Here is a 16,302-nt window from a genome sequence, read left to right as displayed (position 1 = left end):
GGTAAGTGAGCCAGAGAGGGAGGAAGAGGAAATGGGAGGAGAAGGAAGGACGAGCCTGGCACGGAGAAGCTGGTTAGTAGGCGTTTTATGTGGACGGATGCGTGAGTGATGGCAGGGAGAGCCGGGCTGTCACAGGGCGGGCGCCTGCCTCCAGGAACTTCGTAGCAGCCCAGGAACAAGGCAACTGCACAGTTCAAGAGGTGCAATTAAGGTTCAAAGGCAGGCCTGGGGGTATAGCTCAGGGGTAGAGCATTTGACTGCAGATCAAGAGGTCCCTGGTTCAAATCCGGGTGCCCCCTTGCCAAAGTCCCTTTTGGCTGTGAAGTGGTCACACGAGATCATCTCTAGGATTGGACAGCAGGGAGGGTGGTTGTGAGGGTTCCTTGAGGTCACAGCTAGTCACGCCGTGTCACAGGCTTTCCCAGGAGCAATGTCTGGGAGCACCCTCATTGCATTAGCAGGAACCCAGACTTCTGAGATGTTTCCCGGCGTGACGAGCACTCCTTCCCTTCTGATATTAGTCTCACTGATCTCGAGACACACTTTAAAAAAAAAAGATCTTATTTATTTATTTGACAGAGATCACAAGTAGGCAGAGGCAGGCAGAGAGAGAAAGGAAGGGAAGCAGGCTCCCCACTGAGCAGAGCCCCGATTTGGGGCTCATTCCCAGGACCCTCAGATCATGACCTGAGACCAAGGCAGAGGCTTAACCCACTGAGCCACCCAGGTGCCCCAGGTATGCTCTCTAACTCTTACAGTCACTTCTGGGAAGTAGGAAGGTACATATCCACACTTCACAACCACACTTCACAAGTGGCTTTCACTGAGACACCGAGAGAAAGGCAGTCTCCGCACACACCGTGAAAGGCCAGAGTCTCCAGGTAGGTAGGAGCGGACCGAGCCAACTTCATCAGCCCCTTCACTGAAATGTGACCCCAGAGGCTATTGTCTGGATGCTGCTCAAGGAAAGATTCTTGGAGCCGATCCTGGTGCAGAGCCTAAATTTTTATCCCAAGACAAAGAGCATTAATTTGATGGTTATACCTTGGGGGCAAGAGGCAGAAATGCCAGCACCTGCTTCAATCATTTAGAAAGTAAGAAAGGGGGCACCTGGATTTGAACCAGGGACCTCTTGATCTGCAGTCAAATGCTCTACCCCTGAGCTATACCCCCACCTGTTGATGGCATCTCAGTATCACCTTCTCACCCATGCACCGCACTCAGGATCTCTGTGTCCATATTTGGCTGGTTTTTTCTGCATGTCCCAGGAGGTGGCAAGTCTGCTCCACTGTTGTCCACTTTCCTCTCTTCCCCTCTCAGCCTTAACTCGTTCTCCTCCCTCCTGCTCTCTTCCTCAGGCTGTAGCAATGCCATCAACCTTTACTCTTACACTGAAGATCATTCAAGCCTATAGTAGTCTTTCTCCCTAGGCTGGCACATAGTTATCGGAAAAATATAAATCGGAAAAAATAAAATAAAACAAATCGCTTTCTGGGTCCTAAGGGAACCTCACGCTCAGTGCAGGGACAGCCTCCTCCATTCTCCAAGCCTCGGGAGGGAGTTTCATTCCCTCATTCACTCAGCAAACACTCTTGGAGCCCGACTGGTGCCAGGCTCCGTCATCCATGTTGAAGACACAGACTACTAAAGCATTATCCCTTTTCCTCAAAGAGTCTTAGTCCAAGCAGGAGACAAACCCACGAACCGAAGTATTTCCACAGAGTGCCGAAAGTCCAAGCAGAGAGCTGTGAGGGCAGGGAGTGAGAGGCTCGGCAGCTTGGAAGTCGGGGGTGGGGGGCCTTTCTGGAGGAGACGGACAAGGACGACCCTGCTAAATTGAAGGAGCTGGGAAGGCCAAGGAGGACTAAGACCATGGGAGGAATAAAAACAAACAAACAAAAAAATGTTTTTAAAAAGTGCATCTTGAGGGGTGCCTGGGTGGCTCAGTGGGTTAAAGCTTCTGCCTTCAGCTCAGGTCATGATCCCAGGGTCCTGGGATCGAGCCCCGAATCGGGCTCTCTGCTTGGTGGGAGCCTGCTTCCTCCTCTCTCTCTGCCTGCCTCTCTGCCTACTTGTGATCTCTCTCTGTCAAATAAATAAATAAAACCTTAAAAAAAAAAAAAAAAGAGTTAGCATATCAAAAACAGAGCCCCTGTCTTCTCCCTGGGAATCTGTCAGAGGGCAGACTTAGACCGCTTGATTTTCTGTTCTCCTTCTTTTCTCTCTTACCACTCTTTCGTCCTTCCTTTCTTTCTTTTTTAAAAAATATTTTATTTATTTATTTGACAGAGAGAGAGAGAGAGAGAGATCGCAAGTAGTCAGAGAGTCAGGCAGAGAGAGAGGGGGAAGCAGGCTCCCTGCTGATCAGAGAGCCCAATGCGGGGCTTGATCCCAGGACCCTGAGCTCATGATCTGAGCCGAAGGCAGTGGCTTAATCCACTGAGCCACCCAGGTGCCCCCCACTCTTTTTTTTTTTAAACCTGCATCCATATTTCCTTGGTGAGAATGCCAAGGAGTAGGCCCTAATTTATATAATAATTATTAAAAATGTAGTCAAAATATTTAAAACACATATAATGGTATCAAGAATCCTGCAGAGGAATTTCCATGTTCCTTGATGAAGAGGCAATTTGAACTAATCTTTCCTAGGACGACAAATAAAAAAGCTGGGAAGGTATTACAAACAACTCAACAAAATCCTCAAAGAGCTGACTAGCTAAATATGAAGTACAAGACGGAGATCAGAACAAATGGGAAACAGAAGGATAAAGCTCCGCAGGAGAGGCTGCTTTCACCCTGGTCCTGGTTTTCTGTCCAAGAGAGGCTAAGTGAATTTATAGAAGTCTCTCAGGGCCAGGAGGATAGAAGTCAGAGTTCTGGGCCCACCAAGAATAGGGACACGGGTAAACCATCTCTGGCTTTGGGCTGGGACCCTAAGGAGGAAAGGCAAACTGAACCAAAACAGTCCTTGCAAGAATTTGTCGCTGGTCTTTGTGACATCGGGATGACCCAGAAACTCAAGCCTTGAAATTATATTAAGGTATCCTGACTACTAGAGCCCCACAGATCTCTGGAAAAAACAAATGAAGGATACTATCATCTCCACCTGGCTTCAAATTAGTCCTACAAATACATTTTCGAATACAGTGTTCAGTATGTAGTCAAGAATAGCTACGTACACAAGGAGGCAAAAATCATCAATGAAAATCAATAGAAACAACAGACCACAGAACTAAACACAAGGAAGGGACTTTTTAATATTAGAACAGCCAGAAACACCCTGTAAAAAAAAAAAAAGTGCTTGCTCCTTTCAAGAAGATAAGAGACAAGCTTGAAAATTTCAGTAGGAAGCTGGAAAACATAAGAAGTAACTAAGAAGATATGAGACCAACATAAAAAATGTGTATCTAAAAATCAATAACTAAAATTAAAAGTTCAATGAGCTGTCCATGTTACAGTCAGTGAATGGTTTCAGCCAAAGAGAAAACTGGTGAATTAGAACATTGGGATGAAACATATCCATTATAAAGCATGCAAGGAAAAATATGGCAAACACAGAATAGAGAGTAACAAATTTAGAGGCTACAACGAGGAGGTCTAATGTACATTTAAATGGACTCCTGGAAGAGAAAATGAGAGAATGAAGTAGAGACAATATTTGAGGACACAAAGGCTAAGCCTATTTTGCAACTTAGGAAAGACATCAATGCTGACATTCAAGAACCCCAGTGAATCTCAAACATAGGAAACAAAATTAAATCCATACCCAGAGTTACTGTAACAAAATTGCAGGAAATCAGACAAGAAACTCAAAAGCATAGTAAAAAGGAAACACATTATTTTCAATGAGTTCCAATGAGATTGACAACTGAGTACTCTAGAGTGACAATGAAAACCAGAAGGCAGTGGAATTACATCTACTGAAATACTGTTAACATAAAATTCTGTACTCAGGTAAAAAATCCTTCAGGAGTGAAGGTAAAATAAAGACAATTTCGGACTAATAAAAACTGAAATAACTCATCCATCACATGCAGGCACGGAAAGAAATTCTAAAAGGTATATTCTAAGCAGCAGGGAAATGATTTGTATGGAAGGACAGATGTGGTAAGGAAGACAGAGGCAAAGAAATAGTAAATATATGAATAAATCTAAGTGAACATTGACTGTAAAAAAGTAACAATAATGAGGTTAACACAACTTATGGGATAATGTAGAAGATAAAAAGTGCATATAAGTTGGGAGGAAAGTAAGTTCAGTTAAAAGTATTCTAAGATACTGGGGCGCCTGGGTGGCTCAGTCAGTTAAGCGGCTGCCTTCAGCTCAGGTCATGATCGCAAGGTCCTGAGACCCAGCCCCATGTCGGGCTCCTTGCCCAGTGGGGAATCTGTGTCTCCCTCTGCCTGCCCCACTCCCCCTGCTTGTGCTTGCTCTCCACCCCTCACCCACCACTGTGTCAAATAAAATCTTTTAAAAAAATTGTAAACAACAACAACAACAAATTTTTTAAGTTTTCTAAAATGCTCGTATTACCTGTGCAGAGGGTAAAGCCATTGGTTAGACACAGACTCTGAGAAGTAACTATGCACATGGAATTTCTAGCATAATCACTAAAAAAAGAAGAAATAGCATTGATATTTTTCAAACCAGGAGGGGAAAATAATAACGTTAGAAAAATCTCAAACAAAAAAAGTGAAGAAAGAGAGAAAAACATAAAGTATAAGCACTATAAGCAGCACAAGCACTGTAAATTGAAAGCATAAAATGAGGTGGACTTGAACGCAAATACATCAGCAGTTACATCAGAAGTCCATAAAGCAAGTGTCCCAGGTTGAAAGACAGAGAGTATCATACTGGGGTTAAAACAACCCGCCAACTGTATTCTATTTACAAAAGACATCTAAAATTTGGGATACAGAAAGATTGAAAAGTAAAAGGATGAAAAAATATCTGACTGACAGAACACTAACAAAAAGAAAGCAGGTATATCTTACTATCAGACAAAATAGTCTTTTTTTTTTTAATTAATTAATTAATTAAATTGACAGGGAGAGACACAGCAGAGGGAACACCGGCAGAGGGAGTGAGAGAGGGAGAAGCAGGCTTCCTGCCGAGCAGAGAGCCCGATGTGGGAATCGATCCCAGGACCCTGGGATCATGCCCTGAGCTGAAGGCAGGCACTTTAACGACTGAGCCACCTAGGTGCCCCCAGACAAAATATTCTTTAAATAATAAAATATTACTAGAGATAAAAGATAAATTATTATTATTATTTTTTTAAAGATTTTATTTATTTGTCAGAGACAGAGGGAGAGAGAGCGAGCGAGCACAGGCAGACAGAGAGGCAGGCAGAGGCAGAGGGAGAAGCAGGCTCTCTGCCAAGCAAGGAGCCTGATGTGGGACTCGATCCCAGGACCCAGGGATCATGACCTGAGCCGAAGGCAGCTGCTTAACCAACTGAGCCACCCAGGCATCCCAAAAGATAAATTATTAATAACCAAAGGTTGAATTTAACAGGAAGATGTAAGAATTTCTGATTTTTATGCTTCTAGTAATAAAGCTTCAAAATATGTAAGGCAAAAACTTGACAGAATAACCAAGAGAGGGTGCCTGGGTAGCTTAGTGGGTTAAGCCTCTGTCTTCGACTCAGGTCATGCTCTCAGGGTCCTGAGATCGAGCCCCACATCTGGCTTCTACTCAGCTGGGAGCCTGCTTCCCCTCCTCTCTCTGCCTACTTGTGATCTCTCTGTCAAATAAATAAATAAATAAAATCTTAAAAAAAAGAAAAGAATAGCCAAGAGAAATAAACATGTCTAGAATTAGAGTGGAAAAATTTTACATACCTTTCTCATTAATTAACAGAAAAGTGTCATGAATAATTTACAATATTTAGTTTCTTTCCCCCCTTGCTTTATTGAGGTGTCATTGACAAATAGAATTGTCATATAAACTGTACAGTGTAATGATATGATTTAATATACATTGTGAAATGATTACCAAAATCAAGTCAATTAACACACCCACACTTAGCAGGCAGGGGACAGACCATGATCATGAAGGTGCTTTTTCCGGGGTGAGGCTCATTCACTGCGCTCTGAATGTGCTGGCCCCATAATTTCCCCAAATGTGGGAGAAACTCAGCTGCATAATTTATGGTAGTGAGGGACTGAAAAAAAAAAAAGTTATTGAACACACCCATCACCCCACATAATTACCTGTGTGAATGCGTGTGTGTGTGTGAAAGTTTAAGATCTCCCCTCTTAGCAACTTCCAAGTTTACAATACAGTATTATTAACTGTAATGTAATGCCCGTTCTGTACATGAGCTCTCTAGAACTTATTCACCTTATAACTGAGTTTCTACCCTTTGATCACCCCCCCCCCCATTTCTTCTATCCCTCACGCCTGGGCAATCACCAATCTACTCTCTGTTTCTGGGTTTGACTTTTTAAAAAATTCCACATATAAGTGATACCATACAGTATTTACATTTTTTGCGGGGTTCTGGCTTATTTTGCTTAACACCATGCCCTCCGGTTTTATCCATGTAGTTACTGATGGCAGGATTTCTTTCTTTCTAATGGCTGGATAATATTCCACTGTGTGTGTGTGTGTGTGTGTGTGTGTGTGTGTGTGTTTATGTGTAACATCTTCTTTATCCATTCATCCGTTGATGGACACTGAATCAGCATTTAGAGAAATACTTGTGGCTTTGAGCACTATGCTGGAAAAGAATAGAAATAAACTAAGAATCCATCTCAAGAAGTTAGAAAAACTGCATAAAAGAACATATGAGAGAAGAAAGGAAAGGAAAGAGCAGAAATTAATGAAATAGAAAACAAACACAAGTGCGCCTGGGCGGCTCAGCTGGTTAAGCGACTGCGTTTTGCTCAGGTCATGATCCCAGAGTCCCGGGATCGAGTCCCACATCAGGCTCCCAGCTCCACGGGGAGTCTGCTTCTCCCTCTGACCTTCTCAGCTCTCACTCTGTCTCTCATGCTCTCTTTCAAATGAATCAATAAAACCTTAAGAAAGTAATTAGAAAGAAGACAAATAATGACAAAAAAAAAGAGCACAAAATAGACAGGATTAACAAAGCCAAAAGTTGGTTTTTGAAAAGAAAAGATAGATTAACCTCTGGTGAAATTGCTAAGAAAAATAAGCAGAAACAAATAAACCTGTATCAGAAATTAAAAAGAAAAACTGCAAATTCTTTAGACTTTAATGAATACTTGACATTATGAAAATATACAAAAAATATACAAAAATATACAAAAAATTTTAAAATCTAACATGAAGAAGGAACTTACTATGTGGCAGGCATGATTTTATGTACTTTAAACATATTAGTTTATTCAATTTTCATAACATCTCCACAAATGAGGACTAACACTGTGCTCATTTCTATCATCATGCCCATTTTATTTATGGCAAAACTGAGGCTAAGGGAGTTAATAAATTTCACCAAGTCCGCTCAGAACCTAGAATTTGAACCCATGTATTATGTCTTAGGAGTCCAAAGCCTTTGCTACTATGCTATGCTGAAATTGAGCAAGAACTTAAAAAAATACAACTTAAAGCTGACACAAGAAAAAAATAGAAAAGCTGAATCGTCCTCTAAGTTTTAAGTAGTTGTTTTAGTCAAATTGTCATTTGAAACTTTTTCACAAAAGAATTCAGACAAGACGGTTTTACTGGTGAGTTTTGTCTCATACTTAAATAAGCAATAACTATTTTTACATAAAAATCTAAGAATAGAAAAGATATGTACATTCTATAACTCCTTTTGTGAGACTAGCACAATCTTTTTTTTTAGATTTTATTTATTTATTTGACGGAGAGAGATCACAAGTAGGCAGAGAGAGGCGGGGAAGCAGGCTCCCAGCTGAGTAGAAGCCAGATGTGGGGCTCGATCTCAGGACCCTGAGAGCATGACCTGAGTCGAAGACAGAGGCTTAACCCACTGAGCCACCCAGGCGCCCCAAGACTAGCACAATCTTGATACCAAAACCCAACATGGACAGAATAAGGAATGCATAGGCTAATCTCACTCATAAACATAGGTACAGAAATTAAATTATTATCTAACAGAATTCACAAATATATATATATATATATATATATAGAGAGAGAGAGAGAGTAGGACTTCATGACTAAATTGGATTTATATCTGAAATGCAAAGTATGTTTGATTTTACAAAAACCAATGAGTGTGGGGTGCCTGGGTGGCTCAGTCATTGAGCATCTGCTTTCAGCTTGGGTCATGATCCCGCAGTCCTGGGATCGAGCCCCACATTGGGTCCCTGATTGACAGGAGGCCTGCCTTTAGCACCACTATTTGCTAAAATGCTCCCTCTTCCTCTCCCCTGGCATGTGTTCCCTTTCTTGTGGTCTCTCTCTCTCTCTCTCTGTGTCAAATAAATAAAAAATTTTTTTTTAAAAAAGCAATGAGTGCAATTCACCATGTAAATAGACTAATAGAGGGAAATCATATGATTATCCTTTTTAAATTTTTTATAAAGTAAATACTTTTTTAAAGATTTTATTTATTTATTTGACAGAGAGAGATAATTGCCCCAATTATCCTTTTTTAAAAAAAGATTTTATTTATTTGACAGACAGAGATCACAAGTGGGCTGAGAAGCAGGCAGAGGGAGAGGGAGAAGCAGGCTCCCCACTGAGCAGAGAACCTGATGTGGGGCTCGATCCCAGTACACTGGGATCATGACCTGAGCTGAAGGCAGGGACTTAACCCACTGAGCCACCCAGGCACCCCTCATATGATTATCTTAACAGATGCAAAAGGGGGTTTTGATAAAATCTCTCATCAATCCATGGCAATTATTTTTGCAAACTAGAAATTGAAGAAAAATTCTTTAATTTGATAAAGACTGCTTAGAAAAAGTATAGTTCATGAGATGTACTTAACGGCAAAATGTTGAGAGCTTTCATTTGAAATCAGAATGAGTCAAGATATCTACTGTCAATGCCCTTATTGAACATTACACTGGAGGTTCTAGTCAGTACAACAAGGTAAGGAAAAAGTCTGTAAGGACTGGAACATCGGAAACAAAACTTGCAAACTACTTAGCTGATATGAGCATATACATTGAAAATCAAAACGAATCAGCAAAGAAATTATTAGAGTTAATGAGTGTTTAGCAAGACTGTCAGCATATACCCTGCCTTCTTTTATCCCATTTTGTCTGGCAAAATCACAACTTTTGAAATGATACACTAGAAATTTCTGCTTTCAAATCTTAAAATTCTAATGGTAATCAATATTTTTATCTTCCTCACAAATTACATGAGGATTTTAACTCTTATCACTCTGCTCCTTAGATGTTATTGTTAACCAGCATTTTTATTTTAGTTATATCTTTTTTAAAAACTTTATAAATTAGACATTAATATTGTGTTACATGGTAAATGATTATTTAGATTTATTTATATATCTTATAATTTCTTTGTTCAACATTCCTTTTTGTGTCTCAAACCTCCCATTCTGGGATCACTTTTCTTTTCTCTAAAGTATATATTTAGGGTTAAGCCTCTGCCTTCGGCTCAGGTCATGATCTCAGGGTCCTGGGATCGAGCCCTGCATTGGACTCTCTGCTCAGCAGAGAGCCTGCTCCTCCTGCCCCAGCTCGCCTTTCTGCCTACTTGTGATCTCTGTCTGTCAAATAAATAAATAAAATTTTTAAAAATAAATAAATAAATAAATAAAGTATATATTTAAAATTTGCTTTAGTGAGAGTCTGTTAGCAGGAAACCCATTCAGCTTTTGTCTGTTCTTGAAGAATAGTTTGGCTGGGAATAGAATTCAGAGCCGACTGTGATTTCCTCGCAACATATAGAATGTGTTATAGCACTACTTTCTGGCTTCCTTTGCAAAGGCTGATAAGACATACAGCAGTTGAAATACTGTCCTTTTTTTTGGTAAAGAATTTATTTACTTATTTGAGAGAGAGAGCACGAAAAGGGGAGGGTCAGAGTGAAAAGCAGATTCCACGCTGAGCAGAGAGCCTGATGCAGGACTCGATCCCAGGACTCCAGGATCATAAACCGAGCCAAAGGCAGTCACCAACCAACTGAGCCACCCAGGTGCCTGAAACACAGTCCTTTTATAGATGATCTTGGATTTCCTTCTGGCTACCTTCAAGGACAGAGTCCTCACCCTCAGCCAGGGGACCAAGTACACGCTGGCGTGTGCAGGACCAAGTGAGGGGAGGTCAGTGAGGGGACAAACACGTCACCAGAGCAGAGCTGCCTGCTTGGGTGTGATCTCTGCTTCTTCACTCTTTGCAGGAAAGCTCAGAAACCAGATTCAGCAAGAGGAGAGGAAACTGCAACTTCTTTAGCACCACTATTTGCTAAAATACTAGGGGGCACCCAGATTTGAACTGGGGACCTCTTGATCTGCAGTCAAATGCTCTACCCCTGAGCTATACCCCCTGCTCTACCAGGAGATCCAGTTAATATCCTTTCCCTGTACAGCCACGCCCAGAACTCCAGCCCTAGATGCCCCTGCAGCTCGGTCGGCTGAGTTGCAGGACCTGCTTTACTGCCAACTCCTGTCCCTGCTTAGAAGCAGCAGCAGCAGGTTGCTTTCTCCCCCAGCTCTGCAGCTTCTCCATCTGCAGATCCTCGGCGAGCAGCAACTTGGGAAGCCTTCCCCGACGGCTGGAAGGATCTACCGTAACATCTGTTTTGTGGTTCCTGTGCTGCGCACCTGAAAACAGAGACTCAGAATGCCCAGTGGTTGGCTAAGCCTGCACCACTTAAAAGGTAGAAGACACACGGGCTGGCGCTGGGTCAGAGCTCCCCGCACGATGCTACTCCTTCGGATGCAGGCAGAGCCCTGTCTCATGGCCTCAGATCTCCATGTGGTCAGCCCTTACGCTGCTGGCTGAGACAAGCCACCTGAGGAAATGACTGTCCCTAGGCTCCAAGTCCCCCTTTCTGTGCTCGGCCCTGCCGTGCTGGGACTCTGTAAACCACCCTTATCCTTTGCCGGGTGGCTTCCTGGGTGGTCCCCAGCAGGGCTTTCGGAGGGACGCAGGTGGGTCGGAGCCAGCCGGAGCCCCTGTTGTGCCTGCTGTGGCTCCTGCCGGCGTCACCTAGCAGCGACAGTCCGTCCCAGGAGCAACGTGACTGCCGCCTGCAGTCTGGTGCCCACAGGACCCACCTCGCCAAAACTCTTGGGGGACACTAGTGCCTCCTTAGGGATCTGAGGCCGGGATCCACAGAGAAACTCCCCAAGCCCGTGAGATTTCCCAAGTTCTCCTCCTCTGTTTCCTGGGCCCCAGAGCAGGAGACGTTCCTTCCAGGCACTAACTCCGTGACACTCAGTCTGTCCTTGTCATCCTTCGTTCTCTAGTGCCGGTTGTTAGGGGTTGGATCTCCAAAGAGATCTCCTGATATCTTTCCCTCGGTACCACAGGATGCGACCTTACTTGGACGGGGTCATGGGAGAGACAGTTGGCTCTGACGAGGTCACGGTGGAGAGGGGCTGGGCACAGTAGGACCGGGTCCTCGTAGGAAGAGGAGAGACACAGAGGGTGACAGCCACCAGGGGCAGATGGAATGGCCACCGGACACGAGAAGCTGGAGAGATGCAGGGAGGACCCTCTGCCCGCACCCTGACTTCCCACCCTGGGCCCCCGAGCAGCGGGCCGGGAAATTTCTGTTGTTTTAAGCAGCCAGTTTTGTTACAGCGTCTTTAGGAAACTGATACACTCGTTAACAATTATTTATATTAAATTCTCCGTCAAAATGACAAAGGTAACTTTTGCCTCCAGACTAGACCCTGGATGATACTGAAATTGGGACCACGGCGGCTCTGGGGAAGCAGACTCTTGACGAGGACATTCAGGATGGATTTGGTCTTGACCTTAGTCTTCAGTGTGGTGCTGAGTCTCTGGAATGACCTTAGGGGTGCTGGGCCACAGACTCAACCCAGCCTCATCCTGTTTGGGGAACTAGGGGATGGTGTCATTACCACTCAATTTTGTCATTTCAGGTGAAGGAGGAAAAAATCAGGCTCTCAAAGGGGGCACCTGGACTTGAACCAGGGACCTCTTGATCTGCAGTCAAATGCTCTACCACTGAGCTATACCCCCTTCTGTCAGAAGTGGTGTGTAATTAATAAACTCAGACTTCCACACACAAGCTGCTCATTCAGGCTCCATACAGAACTGCTGGGTCTGGGCAACTCTACCCACACCCTGTCGTGCCATAACTACACTCCTTTTCCAAGATCCCTGAACTTTCCATCTGAGACCACGAAGTCTGTACCTGGCTTGCTTTCCAAAGACAGAAAGTGAACCTCAGGGGTAAGGCGCCGCTCACTGAACAATGTCTAGAATGTTCATTGCCAGCTTTTCAATGTTTTCCTATGCACATTTACATTTTGATAGAAGAGAATTGATTGGGGGGCTGCGTCAGCCTGGTGTCAGGATGGTGCCTTGAGTGTTGGGGATAGATGTGGAGCGTGTGCTGGTTTCGGGTGGAAACAAACTGGCCCCGGGTGATGGGGGTGGGGTGGGGGGTGGGGGTGTCTCCTCAGCACGCAGGGTCTGCAGCTTGGCTCTGGCTGTTGTTCTAGAAGGCCAGTCTGGAGACGCCTTCCCCCCTCCTCTTCCCTGGTGAGACAGATATTTGCAATACATGTCTGAGGCTCCATCTGGCTTCCGTTGCTGGACCCGAGGGCCCTAACGGCCACAGTGGGCTACACCCTGACGGGCCTTATGCTCCACGCTGCTGACAGACGCATCTCCGAGCGGGCATGAAGTCCAGCAAAGCTTTTCCAACTTTCTGCAGTGAAGGACCAGCTTTATCTTTATTTTCCTGAAACCTCTCATGGCTCCATAGCGGCACATCAGACCTGCGGACTTTGAGACCCCCACCCTCCAGCACCTGAGCTGGCTGGTATCAGATTGTAGAATTTCTAAGCATTGCCAGAAAGCTCCTGGATGACACTTCGAATGGCCCCAGACTCCTGCTCGCTTCGGCAAAGCAGGTGCTGAAGGGCCCCGGGCTCGAGGACATGCTGACCATGAACTCCACTTGAGCGAGGGATGACTTTACTACTCTGTTAAGAGAGCCATGCAAGCCCTCTGTAGAACCCCCTTTTCCAGCCAGCAGGCAGACCATGCCCTACCGGGGTTCTACCCATAAAGACCTGTCGTATGGGTGCCTGCTCTGTTTCGGAGCTCATGGACTGTTTCACTCTGTTGATAAATGGGCATGTTTCTACTCCTGTTTGGTTACCAGGAAGCTCAGAGATGGGATTTATATTCAGGAAAAGTAGCTTCTCCTCACCTGGGCTCTCGGGCATAATTACTCACCTCCTCTCCTAAACATTCAGTCCTTGCCTTTTCTACCCCCTGCAATTTTAAAAATAGTCGTAAAAGACACATGACATAAAATGCGCTGCCTTCACCATGTTTAGCGTACCGTTCAGGGGCATTAAGTACACTCACGTGGTCGTGCAAACCATCCCCACCGTCCGCCTCCTGACCTTTTCATCTTCCCGAACTGGAACCCTGTCCCCGTCCATCAGTAACTGCCCATCCCCCAGCCCCCAGCCCCTGACACCCCCCCTTCTGCTTCCTGTCGCCATGATTTTGACGACCTCGTATAAGTCAGTCCTGTGTATACTTGTTAGATCGGTTGGACTTTTATGTATCTTTTATTGCAGTTATGTATCTTTTATTGCAAGCTGCCTCAGATTCCATTTTTTTTTTTTTTGAAGCAAGCTTGGTATAAACAAATAAAATCAGGACGGTAATAATTAGGCACAAGGGAAACATTGAGCAAGCCTAGGGCAGATTTTCTCTACCCCTTCAGGAAATGAGCGTGACTGAGGAGATAAACATGACACACTTGAGTCTTTACTACTTGTCGGAAAGATAGATGCAGGGGGCCTAGGGGTGGCAAGGAGCTGTGCTTCCGCTGCAGTGAAAGGCCCACCACCTCGAAATAGCCAGATTTGAACCGGGGACCTACTGGTCTGCAGTCAAATGCTCTACTCCTGGGCTACACCTCCAGCTCACTCTGTCCTTCTACTAAGAAACATCCCTAATTCCAGTCTTTCCCAGCTGTGCTCCCACGGTGGGTCTCCCGGGGAGCTGCAGGAGCGCCTTCTCTGGGCACCCGCCTCCCCACCTGTCAGAAGCTGCTCTCTCTCTCTCCCGTCTGCGCACCTGTGTCCGTGTGAACGCCCCTCTTCCCAGGTGATGACGCCGGTAGTGATGACCGGGTACCAACGGGATCCCTCTACCTCTAAGATGCTTTATTTCTTTTTCTGCATGCGCCACTGTTTTGCTTTCCTTTCCCAGGGACTAAGACCTGGGACTAATCAGAGGCTCTCAGGGCTGGGCGTACCCCCAGGGGAGGCACCGGGGTGGCCGGGGAGAAAGCTGTAGCCCCAGATTCTGCAGGGATGAGAGTGAGCGAAGACCAGCCCAGGTGTCGGCTGGCGGGGAGGACCTGGCGGCTGGGCACCGGGTACTGGATCTCAAAGAGCCCCTGCTTCATGGTGATCCATTTCCAATATTGAGCCTATGTTGTGTGTCTGTCTGCCTCTTTCTTGGTTCTGCTGTCCTGCACTACCGGACAGAATTTTCTGCTCTTGTACTGAGAGGACCCTGAAGTGAGGCCTTCCCCTGTAGAGGAGCTTGGTTCCTTGCTCGAGGGTCTCCTAGCAGCTGCTCCCTGTGCTAGAACCTTCCAACAAACTCTCGGGCCCGGCTGTGGGACGATGGAGGCTAGTCAAGGCTAGTCGTACTTCCCTACTCTGGGCATATGCAAATGAGGAGCTGTACGCGGCAGTCTGCCTTTCTTAAAAAAAAAAAAAAAGGGTCGAGAGTGTTGCAAAGTGGATGATTTTTTCCAGGACTATGAGCAGCACTTTGTTGAACACAAGCACACGTGTGGCCCGTTTCTCATGATTTCCCAGGATCGAGTCCTCCCCAGCAGCTGCTCCCCCCGTCACGTCCCTCCCCTGCGCCCCTCCCCCCCCCAGTCCCCCCCACCCCCTGCCAGGTCTGCACACTGACCGTGGCCCTCAGCATGGTGCAGCAATCGGCTTTGGAGCAGCTCTGCTAATCCTGAATCAGTACAACCTCGGCGTGGTCGTCCAGGTATGAAGCTGGGCTCCCAGACCCCCCAGCAGACCCCCAACTTCGCAGGCGCCACCTGATCAGACCCGACTCTCAACACCTCCCTAGTCGGCCTCACAGTACAGAGCCATAGGAAGCCAAGACGCCCTCCAGGTTCCCCGGGAAACCAAGTTAGCTGTCAGAAGGCTGCTCAGAGAGGCTGCCATCAGAGCAAATGGAATGGAATGTTCCTGAAGGTTTTCTCCTCAGGCCACAGAACATTTTAGTGAATTATTCCCATCCCAAAGTACTGTCCCTTCTCTAGAGGCCGGAATACTCACACCCACCAAAGTGGGCATCTCAGTGTGTCCTCGGCCGCCCCTACTATGTGGCGAGGTCCTGTCACCCCATCTCTTGTACGCACATACCCCTTCCCCGTCTCGTGTCTCCACTCTCTGACCTGCTAAGTGTGTATTAATCTTGGTCCCCAGAGGGAGGGCTAGAGGATATGTCACCTCATTTCTCTACAAAAAAGCTTGATTCCTCCTTTGTGTCCCAAACCTGCTGAAGGACAGAAATCGAATGACTCGACTCTGGGGTCCCGCACAACTTCCCCGGTGCTGTGCCTAAGTTCTGAGGGGGTTTTCAGAGTACCCCCACCTTTGGGGCAGGTGGGCGTCTGGTCTGACACCTGGTCTTGACCCCATTGTGAGCACCGGCACTTTCTGACCCCACGCTGGTCTCGTCTGCGTCTTCTGCTTGGCCCCCTGGTACTGGCCACCTTGCCCACGCGGCCCTTCCACGCTGGGACGGAGTTGGTTGCAGGCGCCCGTCTGTTGGCTCTGAACCCCCAGCGCCCGGATGGCAGGAATGGGAAAGCTGAGCACGAGCAGTTTGCATCTCCAGGCCTATCCCTTCCCTCTGGTATGAAGGACACAAGCTCTCCCTGCCTAGCTGGGGCGCAGGTGCACGGGGTAGGGGGTGGAGTAGGAGGAGCCAGAGGGGCGGGAGATGTTGGAGACCATCTCCATCGTGACCGGCCGCACCTGAGCTGTAGGAAGATTCAGCCGCTGTCTCCCCTAATGAGCCCGGGACCCTCCGTCCTTACGACACAGCTCCTGCAGGGGCCTTCCTGTGACTCAGCGTTGAATATTTTCTGTGAATTGTCACTTTGTGTCTTCACATCCACCCTGAGCTG

At 46.1% G+C, this 16,302-nt stretch overlaps 4 non-coding genes and 1 pseudogene across 4 annotated transcripts; 2 read left to right on the top strand and 3 right to left on the bottom strand.

Moving 5' to 3' along the window:
* Positions 1 to 227: 227 nt before the first annotated feature.
* Positions 228 to 299, top strand: TRNAC-GCA. The gene has a single exon. It is a non-coding gene; the product is annotated as a tRNA-Cys (tRNA).
* Positions 300 to 1,101: 802 nt separating this feature from the next.
* TRNAC-GCA lies at positions 1,102 to 1,173 on the bottom strand. The gene has a single exon. It is a non-coding gene; the product is annotated as a tRNA-Cys (tRNA).
* Positions 1,174 to 6,022: 4,849 nt separating this feature from the next.
* LOC116569779 lies at positions 6,023 to 6,200 on the top strand (annotated as a pseudogene).
* Positions 6,201 to 10,383: 4,183 nt separating this feature from the next.
* TRNAC-GCA lies at positions 10,384 to 10,455 on the bottom strand. Its single transcript has one exon. It is a non-coding gene; the product is annotated as a tRNA-Cys (tRNA).
* Positions 10,456 to 12,050: 1,595 nt separating this feature from the next.
* TRNAC-GCA lies at positions 12,051 to 12,122 on the bottom strand. The gene has a single exon. It is a non-coding gene; the product is annotated as a tRNA-Cys (tRNA).
* Between the last annotated feature and the right edge of the window lie 4,180 nt (positions 12,123 to 16,302).

Source organism: Mustela erminea, chromosome 11 (assembly GCF_009829155.1).
Source record: "Mustela erminea isolate mMusErm1 chromosome 11, mMusErm1.Pri, whole genome shotgun sequence".
Taxonomy (NCBI): domain Eukaryota; kingdom Metazoa; phylum Chordata; class Mammalia; order Carnivora; family Mustelidae; genus Mustela; species Mustela erminea.
This window is presented reverse-complemented; position numbering and strand designations above follow the sequence as displayed.